An 18,607-nucleotide genomic window follows, 5' to 3' on the forward strand; every position below is an offset into this window, starting at 1 on the left:
GATAATAAATTAAAAAGATATTTCCTATATTTTTAATACTTAACACTTAAATACTATATAAATTATATTTTATTTTTAAGGTCATTTATTAAGATTTTTGGCATTAATAATTAATTTTTATTTCTTTAGCTATTGATATTATCAAGAAAAATTATTTTAAATAAAAAAACGAAATCATAATAAATAATAGTTATATTTATGTTTATACACATACGACACACCTATCATAAATAAAAAAAAAAAAAACAGTGATTGGAGGGTGTGGGTGACTGGTGCACAAATGTTGATGGTTAGGTGGTATACGGGGGTATGTCTATACTGCGTACTTGCTTACGTTTTGGTGGATATCATCACATATTCACATACTATAATATCTTAAATAAAATACTCACGTACTCCGCTTAATCAATTTTATTTGTGTACTATAATAATAATTTCGTGTTAAGTTCTGTAAAACATTTTTGTCCATGATTTATATTTATATTTGTCATGTTTATCGTATTATAGGAGTAACCACGATATGAGATACATACCACAGAATAAAATTATTGTGTAATCATACATTATGATAGGTACCTACTCAATATACTAATATTCCATAAAACGTTTTTAATGGCCCAGCATTTTTGAATCGTGAACATTTTCAATGCAAAATAATTTATTTATATAATATGTGGTAAAAAATATAACTAATATAGATATAAGAATTTTGTTTCAAACCATGGAAATTAAATTCCTTCAGTTGATAGTGATAACCACCTATGATGTATAGTTTTTGAAAATAAATAATTCAAAATATTTTTTTAGTATAAGACCAACTGAAATGGAAATTGAGTTTTATCGGTAATTAATTGATTTTTAAAAAACTTTTAAAGATTTATTATTTTACACTTACAGTAAGTTCTAATATTTTATTTTATTTTATTTTTTATATTATTTAACATTTCATTCATGTAATTGTTTTTAAATAAAAGCATACACAGCATTATGACTTAAAGTAGATTACAAAGTATATACGTAGCCAAAATATTATTTTAGTTCCATATTATACAATATAATATTATATTTTATTTATATTACAAATAATAGTTAGCAACAAGTTTGAAAAATTACCTGCTAAATGTATTATTATGTACCAAAATTTATATCGTATACAAATTGAAATAAATTCAATTTGAGAATGTGACAAGACACTATGTAAGTATTCAGTTCTAGTTTTTCCTTTGAGGAAAATACTTTTGTGAGGTAAAAGAAAAGTATTGTGAGTCAGTTGCACATAATAAACCATAATAATTGAAGGTAGGTACTTACACATAATTTCTTTTTGTGATGAACTTTGAAATTTTGTAGGTAACTACTATGAAATACATTTTAAAGGAATTATGGTTTATCCATCATAGCAAATTAAAAATATTTATATTTATATTTTTGTTGCATATAAAATATTATAGGTTAAAATGTTCATCAAACATCTTCATAAACGTATGTTTGAAGTCAAATATAATTGGAATATTGTTAAAACTGTATGTATCAAAAAGTTCATAAAGTGTTAACCCCTTAAGTGGAAATTGAGTTTTCTCGGAAACTGTTTAGTTACAAATTGTTTGATGTCGGTTACAATTAGTTACTAAAAGGTTACTAAATTTGTGGATAGGTCCGGATTCGATAGGACAATGTCGGGGGGGCTACGTGTAGTTGGCCCCCCCAAATGGAAATTGAGTTTTCTCGGAAACTATTTGGTTACAAATTGTTCGATGTTGGTTACAATTAGTTACTAAAAGGTTACTAAATGTTGAAATTGGTCTGATGTCGATTGGACGTAGTGGGGGGGCCAACTTCACAAACGTGTATTAATTTTGAAAATAATTCAATTTTTAGATTTTTCCCTTTAGTAACACTGTAAGACCTACCTTTGTGCCAAATTTCACGTTTCTACCTATACGGGAAGTGTCTTATAATTTTGATGATCAGTGAGTCAGTCAGTATCAATTTTGCAAATTTTGAAATTCTCCCATTTTGAAATGGCACAATATTAAGAGCTTGTTTGCTTACAGCGTCCTAAACTACTCGAGATTAATCTGTGTTTTAAATTTCAAAAGTTTATCTTAAGAGGAAACAGAGATATATATGTTAGAAAAACTGGGTGAATTGGTTCGTGTAAAGATACTCTGGCATTGCTGGAACTTGGCCTGGCGCACTACCGTGCGCTCAGATAAGAATTAAAACAACGTGATTTTTCGAACATGGCTGATTGATGAACTAAAATACTTAATGATCAGAAATCAAAAGAAAAAGTATTTAAAAGAGAGTAATATTACATATGTATCATTTATAGAATTTAATGTATAGACAATAATTAGCATGTCTTACCATGTGTCACTCTGTATACGGGTGATACCACAAAGTGGTACACTGGTGCCCAACGTGGGGCTCAAACCCAAGACCTCGAGATTAAGAGTCTCATGCTCTATACAGACTGAGCTATCCGTTTGAACAACTTAGCAGTTGTGTTCTAATATATACAGGTGAAAAAACAGACTTCTAAGTCGAAAATGGGCCGAGCGCTGGTCGACCAAAAACCGAAAACAAACGAAAACATAATAATAATTAAAAAAAAAAACATGAACAAAAGGCTCATATTCATAATTTTCACAGTTTAAAACGACTTTAAGCTAAACAATCTAACACATTAACAGTGCGGACTTTAAAGGGTAAGACATTAAATAACTAAATATGAAAAAAAAGTTCAAAATAATTATTACTCAAAACGATAAATGGACGTATACCTTTAGGAAACGTATGAATAAAAAACGCACTTCGACCATAAACCCTTTTTGAATCGTCGTATGCCATAATACCGGAATCTCGATTTTTGTAGTGATCAAACGAAAATTCAAAATTCAAAAAACACGTAACTACGTAATTTTCTGAGTAGAACGAACATACGAAAAATCATAACTGCCGAGCCAAAAGTCGGGTAACCTTGATCTGGAAACCCATCGATCCGGGGTAAAGTCCTCTATAACATCAACTACTAAAACAGGTCGCCACGACCAAAATCTAAGTTTCCGTGCCAAAAAACCTGAAAAATTACCAAGTTTGATGTTTCGAAACCCCAGAAGACGGAGAAGAACGGCTCCCACGGTCACGACACATGATGCCAAATTTAATCATCGACCTCCAATCTACTCAAATCTTAAGTTTCAGAAACGTTGTACGAAAACTAAACGTTTTCTAAAATACACCTAGGGGGGAGTAGAGGAAAAAAGAGTACAGTTTTGAGGGGCCTAAACCGAAACGTTTAGTGAAGAAACGGTCCCCTAAGTTGAAACCTGGCCGAGAAATACTTAACTCAAAAAATTATATTACTATTATTATATATTAAAAATAATATTAAATTGTCGTGAGCCAAAACAAAAATATGCTTATGATGTGAGACAACTATAATATGGGTTGTTAAAAATGAAAAATGAAACTATAAACGCTTCCCTTGTCTCAAGTATATTCACAATTTATTACGATTACGTAGATTTTAAAATCAAACTCTTACAATTAAGTTATTTGAACCCAAAAACTATGAGAAATAATTATTGGACACCTATGGACAGGCACACCCGGATTTTAATAATTTGGATTTTTCAAATAAATAATAAAATATAAAAATTCCTTCTGTGTTAATTTATAATTTATGCCCATGATCATGCCCAATATGGTAAATAACAAATACTGAAATACCTATATGAACCGTCGTCTGTCGACTGTCGGACTTTACTACTTTAGTATTGGGCACAGTAGTGGGTACAGTCACGAAAGAACGGTAACACAACGAATCTATATGACTATATTAAATATTAATACATTTATTTTGGTCACTAATGATGCTATTATTAATTTCGTTATGTGTCGTAAATAATTATGGGTATATTCAAGCAACTCATTGTAATAATATATTGGTGCGTATACTGTATATAAATAAAATATTATGATGGTATAATTTTTATGGTTAGGATAGTACAGGATTTTGCATTTTTTTATGATATACAGGTTATTACGTCAAATATATGGTACTGGATATCAGGCTATAACAGGCTCATTTGAAGTTACAAAATTATGAGTTGGGGTTGTATTATGGCTCCATACCACCCTTTCCCACTAATGATCCCCTGTAGTTAATTAGGGTTTGCAGCACAAACGATGAAATTCGAGTTCAAACCAGTACAGACGTAGCACAAACCAATTTCATACTTTAAATTCGAAAATTCGGAGGTGGGGGTGCAGCCGTTTCACTGACACCCCCACTAAAGATTCATTCTAGCTCATTAGGGTTTGCAGCACAAACAATGAAACTCGAACACAAACCGGCACAAACGTAGCATAAACAAATGGCTTAATTTAAATTTGAAAATTCGGAAGTGGGGTTGCAGTCGTTTCGCTGGCACCCCCAATCATTATCCCTTATAACTCCTTAAGGGTTGCAGCACAAACGATGAAATTCGAGCACAATCCAGCACAAACGAAAGCCTTTGGTTTGAATTTAAAATTTGGAAGTGGGGGTGCCAGGGAAATGCACCTCAGAATGCGGCGCAGTACGTTGTCATTTCGGTCAAACGATTCATAAACAGCTTCCACATCACCCTCGGCCTGACGAAACGCGCCACTTGTTTAGTGGTCACTAAATAGGATACTCGCTGGACGGCTGGTAAAAGTAAGATGCACGTATCAAGTCACCAGCTATATGTGGTTCACGAGTTTCTTGTATAGTAATAGAGACATTGCGACGATTCAATTTCATACACTTCGACGACGCTTATTTAAAATTTATACTGTGCAATGTGTTACTACAATATTTTCGTGTAACAAAAATATTGTTTATCTCTACAAAAAGAAATCATTGAAGAATGATTAAATATTTTGACTAAATAATTAAATGGTTCAAACGATTATGATTTTTTTCTATATGATTTTTCCACATTGGTTTTAACGTGGTTGGACCAAAAAGTATGTTTTCTTTTATTTTCATTATTGTTGTACTCGATTATTACTTATATAATATCATTTAATTATTTTCTAGTTTCTTTTTCAATTGGATTAACAAGTTTTTTTAATTAGAACAACTGTATTCAATTTTTTTTTATAACTTTATAATTTTTATCTACTGTAGAGCACAGATAATTCTCACTTTTTATTACGTGTTATAATTATGACAAATGACCGTTTTTAATATTTCAAATTGTTAAAATAATGATATAGTAATGTTTTTTTTATATGCCAAATTTTTATTAAAATTATAAACCTAATATTCCAATAAAGAACCAAAACCTACTAAATATTCCAAAATACGCACTAAAAACCGTTATTATATTCTACTACGCAGTATTTCATGAAATACAGTTGTGGATTAAAAACTGCATTAAAATATGCAGCAGGTTCTTATAAACTTAGGAAAAAAATGGTATACCTATCAGGTGTTTACTATTTTATATATATTATGCTAACTGAGTATCTATAATAAAATATTACATGGTTGGACGTTGGATCATATTATATTATTCTCTTACCACATTTTCTACGGAAAAAAACAACAATTGTTATCTTCTGAATTTATAAAAATCCTATTGTATTATACTATACTGTCCACAAAAACAAAATTTTAAACTTTTACAAATGCCTATACGAAACGGGAAATTTACAATATTATATTAAAATTAAATATGTTTATCTGTGTTTGTAAGTAATATGTGTTCTCGGTCGACGACAATATCTCTTGTGGTAGCATTATATATTCTTATATATTATACTTATTCACACAATCACACCTGCCCGTAAGAATAATAAGTGCATTGCAGCGCGAAAATACTTATTGGTTATTAGTTATTACATAATAATAGCATTTTTATAAAATAAAAAAGGATGGTATTTAATAATAAATTATAATCATAAAACATATTTATACCAAATGATTACAATAACATATATAGTACTCAAAGTAACTATAAACGGAAAATTATATTTTTAAAAACCAAACAAAATAGTTCAAGGCTTTACGCCTGCATGTTTATTCTTTAATAACCTACCTATTTAATTTATAGTTTGTATAAATACATCCCTTTGATATATAACTATTTAATATGAAAGGACTTTGGAATTTTATCTTATACCTACATATTGGGAAAAAAATTACGATACTTTCAGCTGCCTACAATAAAGATATAGATTACTAATAGCAACCGTTCGAGTAGGATGAAACATGATACTATCAACAATTCATCATGTCACTAGATCACCACACATTCAGAAAATCACTCGTAATTGGAGAACCTGTCATTATTAGGTAGGTACGTATAAATTGACATTTTTTTTCGGGGAATTAGGTCACGCAATAAATATTTTTGGGCATCAATCATGCAAAATATAAAATATTATCAGAAAGATTTCAGAGTTAAAATTATGAAGATAATTTAAAATAAAAGTTGCAGCTTAATTATTCCATGCCAATATAGCAGATAACATACGCATTTGTTTATATCTCAATACTTTATTATAACTTAATTATTAACTATGTCTTACATTTATTAAAAGATACTAAAAATGTTGTTCTTTTTCAAATTTAAAAAAACGTAATTTAATAACCACAGGATAGCAATATTGTGTCTTTTTTTAATGTATTCAGCAGATAACGCACTTTAAAATCTTATCAGTTCAGACTTTTAAAGACTTCTCATATAAATAACTAGGTGAATAAAATTGTGATTAATTAACTCCTTTTAGGTGTAATTCGCTGTGGCCGCTATATGCATATGGAAGCAAAATCATATTATATTTTAATTTTTAGCCATCCCGCATATGTCTCGCTTATGGTTATGCGAAAAGTATATTATCACTAGCGATGATGCCGTTTCAATCAAGACAGCCAAAAAGTATTTGTAAAAGAATAACCTTCAGTGTAACTTGGCATTTATTAAATCAAATTTCAGATTTTTACCCAAATCCATAAAATTTTTGGAAAAGAAAGAAATGAAATTATCCGATTCATTAAAATCTGTCGAAGATGCGAAAAATAAAATTGTTGACTTAAAATGTACAAAAGACAAAACAGTCGTAAAGAAATTAAATGACGTTTTAGACAAAAATCATGGTTACAAAGCTTTATAAAAAATTTCAAAAATGTTAGGCGGCGAAGTTGAAGATATGGAAGGATTGCCTGAGGACTTGACAAGTAATGATTTGATTTATTTTATATATGCTCCAATGTCGTCTGTAGATGTCGAAAGAAGTTTTTCCATGTATAAAAAATTACTGTCAAGTAATCGTCGTAGAATCACGGTTGTAAACATCAGGAAATATATCATTGTGCAGTGTAATTTTCAAGGTAAAGAAATTCATGAAATAATAAGAATTAAAACATTTAAATATTTAAACATTGTTTTGTTTTTACTTTAGGATCGGCAGACATGGAAGAACACTAAAATGTAAGCCAATTGCTTTTTAAAAATTAAATTTATTAAATCATTTTCAGTTCAAGTAATAATATTCTAATATAATAATATATAATATAAATTCTAATAAAATAAATATTTAATTTTACCACGTATTTGTTATATTTAATTTTTTTTTTTTTTGGGCATATCTTTGTGCATATATGGTTATTATTAGCTGCATATTTTAGAGCATATTTGGCCATTTTTTGGTGCATATTTAGGTATTTTTTAGAGCTACAAATCTCTTAAACCTAATATTATCAGGTAAGCAATCTAACGTTAGATTCGTCTCATTAGATTGCAGACCAAGTGAAGTGGGTGATAAAATATAACCTATAGCTCTGTAGTTGAAAAAAATGTTTAAACAGTGTGCCTAAAATAGTATTGAAGTCATAATTGTTCATCCCGGATTTTTTGGAGTATTTAATATTTATATTATATTTTGGGGTTTCTTTTATTTTAATTTATTTCATTTTATTTTTACGGACAAATCGGCGTAATTAATGTAACCTGCAACCAAAGGCAACCATTCATTAATGAATAAAAAAGTTACAATTTCCACGGTGAATCTTAATAGATCCCTGTTTGACCACCTCTTTAAAATAAATATCAGAATATCCTTTCTTATTGCACATCTAGATCGTTACAGGAACCACTATTCCAAATATCAAGTTCGTACGTTTTGTATTTTAAAACTAATGTTGTATATTTAAATTAGATATTGCTTGATAGATGGCACTACTGTTGTATTCTTACAACCCCTTATTTTCCCTTTTAGGCGTTGAATTTCCAAAAATCTTTTCTTAGAGAATGTACTAAATTTCCGCCAGATCCGTCCAGTGGTTCTCGCTAGGAGATGATGAATCGGTCAGGACATCAATCTATCAATTTTTTCCATGTTTAGCTCTTTTAACTCTTGTAAAGGTTGAATTTTGAAAAATCCTTTCTTAGAGGTTTTTTGCATCATAAAATGAAACTACTGACCAAATTTCATACTCATAGCTTCAGCAGTTCCGGCTAGGCCATAATGAATCACTCAGGAAAAGTAATTTTATATATTATATAATGTATATAATATAATGATAATATATATATATATATATATATATATATATATATATATATATGACTGCTTACAATTTACTACTGTAATATTAAGTATATTTACTTATTTTAGAAGTTAGGGAACAATAACGCTATGTACTCGTGTCTCGTATTTTTAGTTTATCAATAAGATACCCGAAGTACAAGTATTTATGTATTTTACTATTCACCCTAAATACGGATAACCTTTATTCGTTTCATAGTAACAAGGGTATAAACACACATAGTATTCATTGCATAGAAAATTGACAAATAATATTATTTTTTATGACAAATGTATGTTTTGTCTATAAATTATATGAATAAATTATTCTATCCTATTTGAAAAATATACATTATACAAAATGCGATTCAATTATAGAGTGAAATGGATGTTGTGTTTTCTTGGCAATACCATGTACTATATTATATTATAGTATATACGTTACTGACAAATTGTATTATACCTAAGTATAATACTTAATATCTCCTATTATACTAATTATATTACAATACGTTATGCGCCTAGTACATTATTATAGTCATTATTATGCAGTAATTTACATAATATATTATAATATTATATACAAGTATGAACCATTATTGCCAGACAATATAATATGATATAAACTTTACACCACATTAGGATATAATTATGGGTCTTCAACCTACGGCCCATCAAGCTTTTCTAATCAGCCCACCTGCTATAACTTATATTTAGAAAATATAGGCACTTTTTAAATATTACAATTATTAATTTTTTCATTAAATTGGAAATAATAATATAAAAGGTGTTTAATTAATTTAATTGAATATAGTTATAAATTATAATAATAAAATTATTCTCATCTTTCTTAATAATTGAATTACCTTTCTATCCCTATCTAAACAATTTTCGTTCTCGATATCAAAACGTATTTAAGATTCAGACCGCCACAAAAAAAGGTTATAACTTATAAAAGGCTCTGCACTAGGCACTTATTAATCTACTAATTTGAATAAGTGCAATACTATTGTTAAAGATTGTTATATAGCAGTACACTTGCATAAAAAAATAAAATTGCAAAATTAAAGAGCGAAACATTATAATTTTGGTAATATTAGGTAAGGATTTATAGCCTATACTTTACACGAATACTATACCTATAGGTACCTATTCAAATATCAATAATAGCAAAATTCACACAATACATGATGATCGAAAATGTTTAAGCAAAATTGCCAACATGGAAAAATGTATATATTTCTTTATTATTATATTATTATTAATTGACCCGCGGTAACTTAGGCCATTGGGTGGTTATGGGGAGGGTACTGTAGGTTTAAACACGTGTGTTTGTTAGTTTGGCAAAATTTTCTAGTGGGCACCCGTAGGTATCTGCCATGCCCGGGTGGGGGATGGCGGCTTCTCTCTCCAGACATCGTGACTGCGCGAAGAGAAGTGCCACCTGTGGCCAGGTTTCGAACCGGCGACGGTGCGCATCGCAACTGAGGCCTTAGTACACTCGGCCAATCCATCCCCCAAAGTTATATTATTATAACAGAAATATTATATTATAGAACCAAATAATGAATGTAGGTAGTATTTAAATAAAATATAATGCAAATTGTTATATGTACAAAGTATGCAATTATGTAATATAAATTGTTTTAGAATAAAGTGCGAGAATTTTTTGTTGTATCTACTGTAAAACAAGTTGTAAAGAATAATACCTATATACATTAAATATGAATTAAACTATAATTAATTTTATACTTTGCCAGATTAATGATCTGCGATATGCGGGGTGTACCTATGGTATTAGAATTATTATGTTGAATACAAATAGTACCAACTATAAAATTACAATTTAATTAATTGTATTTAATTATTTATTTATATTTATATAATACACGTTGTAGTAACATAAACATAAATTAATAAAATATAAATTATGTAAACGGTCTTAATGCATAATTAAAGTAACATTAAAAGACTAATTATTTATTGAACAAAACTAAAATTGTGGTAAAATTATTTATAAAACAATAACCAACGCACGTATCCCTAAATGTAATCATGAGTCTTAATTTCTAAACATTAAATATAAATTCCCTAATACTGCAAGTATCAATGTTTAAAGTACCTATGTAGGACATTTAAAGAGGAGCTGTATATTGAAGTACAAGACATTATAATGTAATGCGTTATATGTGGACCCTTATAATATATACATTATATATATTCAAGTGTGTATATTACATGTAAAATATCCAAAACATTTTCAAGAAAATGTACCTATACTATATATTGCTTTTAGAGTGTTGTAAACAAATACATAATCTTTGTATACATAATTCTAGTGTACGTGTTTTGTGATTGAACTCCTCCTAAACGGTTGGACCGATTTGAATGAATTTTTTTTTATGCGTTTGGGTGACGCCCCGGATTGTTTAGATTCACAAATAATCCCCCTAGGTCCGACCAGGGGATGTGCTAAAACGAGGATTTAAAGATTTACGGTAGAAATTTTTGTTTATAAATGGTTGCCATGGGTTTTAAAACTATTATAATAATAATTATTGGTTGCCGTGAAATCAGTGTATTCATTCAATGCATTTAATTTTTTTGCACGCTGTGTTTTGATATTACCTATATGTATCGCAATTACGTAAATATTGAACGTATTTTACTCACATATAAGTTACGAACATAAAACAAGACAGACTCGGCATTCACGATTAGTCCAGCCGTTTAGGAAGAGTTCAGTGATATACTTGGTATAACTTTGATACTTTAGGGTTAAATTATAAAGTTACGTACTAACAGTACGATGTCGGAGATCTACCGCAGGTAGATTTCCTACTTGTTAATATACTGCTGCAAATCAGAATTTTTATTCCAGGCAACAGAAAAGTTAAGATAAATATTGAACACGATACACCGAATATTAAATAACGAATTAAATAAAATTTGAGTCATATATAAAGTTGGTACATTTAACAGGAAACGAAGTTCACGGGATTAGCTAGTACATATATATATTTCATAATTTATTACTAGCGTATCTAGTATAAATCATATTCAATATTTACAACGGTACCCAATTAAAAATGGCTGTTTATAGTTTGTTTTTTGCATGCAAACGACTTAAATGTTCACTATATAATTCTGTATTGAAATTTATAGAACGAATCATTTTATACGACGTCACTCATGGCAACCATTTAAAAACAAAAATTTCGATCTGAAAGCACAAAATTCCCGTTTTAGCACCTACCGGGGTTGCTCCTCTCACGATGAATACTATCCTATATTTTAAGTTGGACCAAATTACACACGGTGTAAAAAATTTCATCATAATCGGTCCATTAGTTTCGGAGTTCATTCCGGACAAACATTGTGACACGAGATTTTTATATATAAGATACCATTGGTACTTTATTAACTTGTGTATATTGTGTATCAGTATCATACCATCGATATAGGTGAGCAACAAAATAATATTAAGCCATAGCAGTGGTGTATTTACCGGGATCCATGAGGTCCAGACCCCCTCCCCCCCATTTGACCCTATAAATACATATTTAAACATCTAATAAATATATTCATATATTCTGTAGCGGAGCCACCCACTTAAATGTATTTAGAAAATTAGCTGGACACCCTCCATGAAAAATTTCTAAATACGTCACATGGTATTGCTCATGAAATGTTGATAAACACACTAAAGTACTGTACCCTAATGTATATGATAAAAATTAAAAACACTAAAATAGGATGAGGCGGAAAGGTTCTTAGCACAGTATTTGGGTGGTCTATATATACTACAACAACAACTTACTATTATACAGTAGTATCACTGACTTTTTACGATAGACGAAAAGATAATTCTCACCTAAGTACCGATAAGATCAAAATATGAAGAATCACCAGTTAATAATAAAACGTTCACTTAAATTAATTCATAATTGAATCCTAATAAAAAGTATATGCTATGTCTTAGCTAATGTGAAAATCACACCGCAAATTTATGAGGTGTGATTTGTCATTACAGAATAGTTAATAAAGTTATCCAATAATGCGTTTGCGTTGCGTTCTGCGAAACTGTCAAGAGCTTGAAAATAGCATTGAGATTTTAAAAACTGTGTATATTCTCATAAGCGTATACGTTTTAAAATTAAAATCAAATATTAAATTAAATTATTTTATTTTATTTTTATTACCTATAGACTATAGTATAACATTATTATTTAAAATTTAAAATAGTACCTACGTTAAATTTTGTATCTTTGATATATTTTATTACATAATATTAATTCATTAAAAGGAAAAAAATTCACAATTTAGTTTCACGATATAAAATTCATATTTCAAAGTATCACCTGATAATTTATTATTATTATTTTTTTTTTTTTTGGTTTTACATTTTTTATTTGTAATATGTACACAATCTGCAAATTATTTACTTTTTTTATATACATTTTAACAAAATAATTATAAAATAAAAAAATATTTTTTTAATTAAGGTCATATTATTTTCTGCATATACAGAAAACTGATTTTTAATCACATTATTAAGATTATTATTATTGTTATAATATGGTATATATTATATTATATAATAATATGTTTATAATAGGAAACGTCAACAAATGTATTAAGTTTTAGATAATTGTTTGACAGTGGAATCGAAAGCACAAAAAGGTCACACAATAACCATAAACTAGCAATGACTTACACCGAAATAGGTGTATGCTACAGCCAATCCAATTTGTTCGGTGAATTCGAGCAATACTTTTTTATGTGTTGGTTTAGTTTGATATACTGAAATTACAGTTTTATTAGGTCATTGAGTAATCTTCCTAACAAATCGATAACGTCATTGTTAAGGCAATCGTCCCATGGGATATTCCGAGTTAACGCCACGCTATTAACGAGCGTTCTTCTCGACACTCTCCATCTTGCACACATTACCATTTCACATAGCGCTGGAAAATAAACCTTTAAAACGATTTCTCATTTTCGTACCGATAGGACTCTAGATACCAGCGAGATATTAATTGAAATACGTATAGATTCCAAAATCAGAATAATTTCTGAAAATATATGACGTAAATTTGTTCGGGGTTTTATATGTTTAAAATAAATTGTTATGCAAGTATTCATTAGCATAACAAATAAATGAAAAGCATAACTATGCATATACTGGTTATTAACAATGAAACAATATTTATTTTTTACGTAAAAAGTACAGCCTAGTACCAACTACCTAGTAGTTGTCTTGTCGTCCAAAATCGGAATTTGTAAAATGAATGAAAATGACACATTAAAATCCGGGATTTTCATTTTAAATCCATTACTAGAAATGGTAAAAAAAAAAAACAATAAGTTCACCATTGTTTATTTGTAATGAGAATTGTCAGAAAATACAAAAATAAAATGGAGGATAATGGCACTCAAAGACATTGTCATTCGAAAGCGGTCCGAGAACCATGTCGAAAGACAACCAGGAAATCCCAACAAGTCCGCTGGAAATTTGGCGTGTGTTCATCCTAGCTCCACGAGTGTCCCTTTGGAGGACTGTCGTGGACGACCCCGTACCAAAATAATACATTATTTGAATGAAATTTGCGAAACTTTTTAATTTCCAAATGTACTCTCTTAAGGTTTAAAAAAAATCTACTTGGGAGCAGTCCAAATCGCCCCAGGCTCAATAATAGCGAAACGCGAAAAGTGACCCCACAATAACAACAACAACAATAGATAATGCATTTTACCTACAGCCTCGACTACACCTACTCATTGCAGCCCACAGAAACCGTTTGCAAGGACTGCGTAAACATTGTATAATACGTGTACCTATATACTGGATTATTATTATTATTATTCCCCGTCGACAATAGGTAATGTAAAATCTCATTACACGCTAGGACAGCCTGCGATATAACTAAATATAACGTCACGGAATATTTTCGAGATCTCGTCTCTGGAGGCGATGAAGCAAATATAAATCGCTTAAATATATAGGTCTTCCGTGTTGGTCCGTAAAACGCACGCGCTTGTGTGCGTGTGTGTGTGTGTGCGCGCGCGCGCGGATTATTTGTGTATGTGGTGTTAATTTTTACGACATATCGGGGAAGTATAATAGCAAAGTAATAAATGTATAATAGATCATAATCCATTTCTCACGGATTAAAATTTAATTGCCAGCTATTGCAGCCGTTTGTCCCATAAAACAGGAAATCCAATTCAGAGATGGGTACTTAATACAACCTACCTCATACAAAGTTTAGTTAAATTATATATCGTCTTTGCAGGGGACATAAAAACAACACGTCTCTGTTGTAGTATTTTCACTGATATAATATATTAAAGGGGGACGGAGATGGCCGAACGGACTAGGGCGTCGGTTGCGACGTGCACCAACGCCGGTTCAAAACCTCGGCTGCGGGTGGCATTTTTCTTCGGGAAAGTCACGGTGTCCGGAGATAAGTGCCGCCATCCCCAACCCGGGCATGGCAGATACCTACGAGTGCCCATTAAAAAATCTGCCAAACCAACAAACACACGTGTTTAAGCCTTGTCGTATATTGTAGACAGTCGTCACTATTTATTATTTAATATATATGTAATATAGGTGGGAATATTTTACATTGTAAATGTTGTTAAACGTTTAAAATGTTTTTAACAATCGTGGCTATTGTCATTTCTTTTGGAATATTACTATGTACGTTGGAATAATTGTATAAAATGACTTCGCTAGAATAGTCTACTATCTGGGTTAGAAGCATTAAATGTCTTTCGCTGCGTAAGCGGTCTGTAGGATTTATTGTATACTGTGTTAGTATATCCTTGCTTGTCGCATATATTTTAAATTTTGACCTTGATTTTGGTGCAATAGTAAAATTGTCATTAGATTTAATTTTAATTTTATTTTCATGAATTCGGCTTGCACTTGTGATATTTTCAGTTGTATAAATGTTTAAATTATTATTTTCATTAGACCAATCAACAAACTTTTATGTATTCACATATTCTTTTTAAGCACACATTAAACAATTAAAATATTAGAATTAAATTAACTTTTAAACATAATTGTATAGTCAACGACGCGAATATGCCGAGACAGTAATTTAGTGATAAAATAAGTTAGTATTTAATATAGTAATAAAACATTTTTTCGTAGCAATAGCATTAAAAAATGAGGACATTTTTTCCAAAAACAACAGGGACTGTCGTATATTGTAGACAGTCGTCACTATTTATTATTTAATATATATGTAATATAGGTGGGACTATTTTACATTGTAAGTTATTGACATAGGTCAGGCCAGCGAAGCGATATGTGCTGAGGCAGCAATGATATTTTACTATATAACACCGCCGTACGGGCAGGCACGGGGAATCCCGTTGTCGCTGAGTGAGTCGGGGAGAACGCAGGTACGAGGATCGAACGTGTGAAACGTCGATCGTAGTACGGGCTCGGCGGTCTGAATTCGCCAAGTGTTTAATTTATGTTTGTTTTACAATTTAATAAAAGTGTTTCCGACGAATAAAACCCGAGTTGAGTATTATTTCTAAGTCTTCTTTGTCCTTACCTTTGAATATTGGAACAGTGCTCAGACCCACACACCTATAGTCAATGAGGTTTATTGCAAACTGAACAGTGCTCTGGTTGTGGCGTCCTAATAGTCATTCCAAATTAGGGAACGGACGTAAGATCGACAAAACGCGTACCATCGTACCTCAAAAGCTAACAGTGCATTAATCTGAATTTATTCTAGAGATAGTCATTAGCTTAGAGTGTACGGAGGTAAGACATATAGTTGGTTCACCGCGTATTATCCAATACGGGTGATACCACAGCCTACAGTGCCCTTCCCCACAGTTAAAAACCACCCAATGGTCTAAGTTTCCGCGGGTTAATTAATAATAATAAAAAAATATATATATTAGAATATAATCCTTGACCAAATGAGACAAAAATTAGTTTTGCTCCTCCATGGGAATTATTAAATAAATACTATAGGTATAATCATTAAACAAATTTCAAAAAAATACCCTAAACTCTGTAACATCAGGAGAAAAAATTGTTTTATTTCTTTCAATCTAGTGTTTTGGACCTAAAATGTATTAATTATTCATATTAAATAATTTATTAGTTATTACTAATTTTGTAAGGCTTTTTTTAACGAGTTTTTCGTCTGGAATGTCTATATGAAACATCAATTATACGGAGATATTATAATTACACTAATTATTAATTAACCATTTAGAAGGTGATACGACCGTTTCATTAATAATATTATAATTTTTAGGATCTAAGATTATTTCGTTTAGTTTACATAGATTTCATCGGATAGAGAATTATATTAGCCAATGCCTATTTTTTTCGGAGTTACGTCCTTTGCTACATAGTCTGAAGATATATATAATAGCAATAACAATATGATATTATATAATACAAATATTATTTATTTAATAAAAAAATCTTTTAAATTGTCTTTCTCAACCTCAATTTGATAATATTTAAGTTTATCATATAGCGTGTTGACTATTATTCCTTTCTATTAGGGGTCTCATTTAAAAAAAACAGAAGTTTGTATCTCTACAGGACACTCCCTAAGTAGTATAAAAAATCTCAAGAATTTGAAAATATTATCTTTAAGAAGGTAAAAATATAATTAAAAATTCTAAAAATCAGATTTTGAATGACTGCTATATTGAAGATAGAAAAGGGGGTGAATATGCTTGGTAAATCACTCTGTATATATATTATATTTATTATTATGTATCATATAATAAAGTAATATATATAGGTATAAGTTTTAAGTGGAAATTTAAGTAAATGCCACTTTCCATCAAACGCGCATAACTAAATGTTTTGATAAACAATTTTTACATTTCATGAATGACTGTCGATCAAATTGTAGATAATATAAATTTATAATCTTAATGTAATCTCGTGAAAAAAAACTATACAAAGAATAATCAAACATATTCATACAATATGAAAAAAAATGAATTAATACCACGTACACCAATGAAAAACAAGAATAGTAATAAGAAAATAAACTTGTTTATACTGTTTTTTTTTATTTTTCAGATCTGTCTCACAAAAACCAAATTAATTATAACTTGAATGGTAAAAGATGAAAAGAAGAATCAATACTCTTAATATTATTTATACAGATGAATACCTATTTAACAAAAAATATACTCAAACGGTAAAATTGTTTTTCACTTAAAGTTTTAAATCTAGTATCTATACTAAAAAGAAAGTGAGAAGAAAGCGGAATCCATGTTATATTAAAACAAAGGCAACATCATATAAACAAAAAGTGAATAGCGATTATGTCACATATAATCTTATTTATATAGACTTCAAATTGAATCATTGTACCTACGTACATATATTATACCGGTGTACCTACTCGTCTACAGCTATGATCCTATAATTATATGTATTTGCATAATATAACATTAATTGATTACTAATATAGGTATAACCGAAATCGAGTTCAATGCACATAAATAATATAGCAAAGATCATTTTGGAAAACTATAATTCGAAATAAACTCATTGCCACTATATAATTAAACCCGAAACTACATACATCTTGTAGTTAGGTACTATATACATAATTATAAAAACTAAGTAAACAACAGTAATTTAATATTCGATTAGGAAATTGCGTGAACTTAATGAGCACTAAATATATAGATAAACTTAACCATATCTGGCCAATAAAAAAAATTCGATTGGATAAATATTCCGCACATTAAACGACATATTATACTCGAACACTAAACATACAATTTCAGCAAATGCAGCACCATTATAATTTACGGAACGGCATGTGCAGAACCCGACAGAGCGTATAAAGTAAAAGACGATATGCCAGACCAACATAAAAGTAAAATGTAAAATGTAAAATTGTTTTTGAAAAACCAGTGAAAAAGTTAACCACATACTAAATACTCAATTAGTGTCAGATTCGCGAACAAAATTTGTTAATGATGTGGTTGTATTTTATAACACATTTTACTTTGCCTAAGTATA

At 29.8% G+C, this 18,607-nt stretch overlaps 1 protein-coding gene across 3 annotated transcripts in view; it reads right to left on the reverse strand.

Moving 5' to 3' along the window:
- The window catches only part of LOC100160807 (high affinity cAMP-specific 3',5'-cyclic phosphodiesterase 7A), a 136,750-nt gene that overhangs the window by 91,155 nt on the left and 26,988 nt on the right, over nt 1-18,607 (reverse strand). The gene's annotated exons all lie outside the window — the stretch shown is intronic.

The sequence above is a fragment of the Acyrthosiphon pisum genome, chromosome A2 (assembly GCF_005508785.2).
Source record: "Acyrthosiphon pisum isolate AL4f chromosome A2, pea_aphid_22Mar2018_4r6ur, whole genome shotgun sequence".
Lineage (NCBI taxonomy): Eukaryota > Metazoa > Arthropoda > Insecta > Hemiptera > Aphididae > Acyrthosiphon > Acyrthosiphon pisum.